Raw genomic sequence first — 2,175 nt, forward strand, 5'->3', positions numbered from 1 at the left:
TTCCCTGGAGATCTCATGTGTCTTGGCATCAGTCTTGCCCTGGGTCTAGGAAGTTCTCAGTGCAGGGTCCCTGGGTCCACACGATGCACCATACTCCCTGCTCTTCTTTGTAGGTGGTAGACAGGTCTCTCCTCTTTCTATTTCTCTCTCCTTTTAGCTCTTGCAAGTTAAATGGTGAGGTGGGCCATATACCAGGGAAACTCCCCTTATGTAGATCAAAGTAAGGGTGTATCATCCCACCCGAATCCTGATTCATTAACAAAACACAACCAAATCCTTATCAATATAACCTAATCCTGCCTCATTAACACATAAGCACTCACTGCCATCCAGCTGATTCATAGTGACTCACAGTGGCCCTACAAGGTAGAGGAGAACCTTAGGGTTTTCTGGAACGGTAAATCTTTTGGATCATGGACAGCTTTATTTTTTTCCCTTGAAGTGGCTGGTGAGTTTAAACTCACGCCAATCTTGTGGTTAGCAGCTAAGTGCTTAACCTGCGGTGCCACCAGGGCTCCTTCATTAACACATTTTTTGTTGTTAAGTGCAGTCGAATCTGTTACAACTAATAGTGACCCTGTATAGGGTTTCCTGAGGAAGTAGCTGGTGGGTTTGAACCACTGAACTTGAGGTTTAAATCCATATCACAAATGGAGGATACCTACATCAGGTTATTACATTTTTTGGTGACAATTCAATCCATGATACCAAGGGTGGGTTTTATTGAGGGGTGGGAACCTTTTTTCCATCAAAATTTATAACATCTTTTGTGGGCCATACAAAATTATAAACTTAAGAACTAGTCTTCACAGATAAGGGGAAGTGAGGGAAAACCAGCAATGAAGCTGTGAGCTAAGTCCTACCATGGTCAACAGACTCTTGTGAACCAGGTGGAGACCTTGTTGGCCAGCAGTATGGCAAGACCTGGAGACTCCTGGGCCCAGAGTCAGTGACATAACCACAGAGGACTAGAGTGGAGAGTGAAGCGTCCAGCTGATAAGAAGAGAGGGCATATGCACAAGAACACCCACACTTGCAGATAATAACCACTTGACCTGGCTTCAATGGCTGGATGATCAGAACTCAACTAGAGCAGAAGAAAGAAGAGGAAAAAAAGAGTAATCTGATACAATTTGATGAACTTGATCTACACCTATGAATGCAGTAGCTCAAAAGAGGGAACAAATCTTTACAGCGAGGACCATTCCCACCCCCTCGGTACACAGGGTAGACAGGGATGGGCAACTTGGACATTGGCTACCCCAAATTGGGGGGGGGGGAGCTACAAAGGCAAGAAGTGACTGGCTTACAAGCTTTCAAGAGGGAGCCTAGGAGGAAGATAGAATCTCCACTAAGTAGTATCCAATCTGTCTGGGTGGGGCTGATGAAAGGAGATGGGGATAGCACTCACATGGCACAATAGTAAATAATTGTTATCAGGACTGACTGTGAGGTTTTGAAATGTAAAGGTAGACATTTTGTAGCAAAAGGAGGGGAGTGGTTGACTTTGCAGTCCAGGAGCAGAGGGCCCTGGAACCATGAAGGGAGTAGAGTGGAGTGAGGGACCCTACCCAGATAAACAGTGATGCTGGAGATGGAAGCAGAGATGATGATGTGGAGAGATGGAGCGGCTGGAGACTCTAGACCCAGAGAGGGAGAGGGGCTGTGTGCTGATGACCTAGGGGCAGATACCCTTTGGTTGTCTGATGATGCATGAAGGGGAATGTAATCCTGGCAATGAAATGATATACAATAGGATAAATGTAAAGCTAATGTTCTCCCATGTAAACTATCACATTATTCACAACAAAAAATTAAAAAAAACAATTAGTCTGCTATATTTAGTCAAATATTTAATTAACTCACCCCTAATGTGATTGCTAAGGAGCTCTGGTAGTGTAGTGGTTACGAATTGGGCTGCAAACGGCAAGGTCAGCTGTTCGAAACTACCAGCTGTTCCAGGGGAGAAAGATGAGGCTTTCTGCTTGCGTAAAGATTTACAGCATCAGAAACCTTGTACAGGGTTGCTATGAGTTGGAACCGACTCCACAGCACATAACAACAACAATGTGAGGGCTGCTCCTTGGAAACCCTTACAGGGTTCTGCTATGGGTCGGAATTGACTCAACGACACTTTACAACCACAATGTGATGGCTGGAGTTCTGGTGTGGCGC

This window comes from Chrysochloris asiatica, unplaced genomic scaffold (assembly GCF_000296735.1).
Source record: "Chrysochloris asiatica unplaced genomic scaffold, ChrAsi1.0 scaffold00141, whole genome shotgun sequence".
In the NCBI taxonomy this organism is placed as follows: Eukaryota; Metazoa; Chordata; class Mammalia; order Afrosoricida; family Chrysochloridae; genus Chrysochloris; species Chrysochloris asiatica.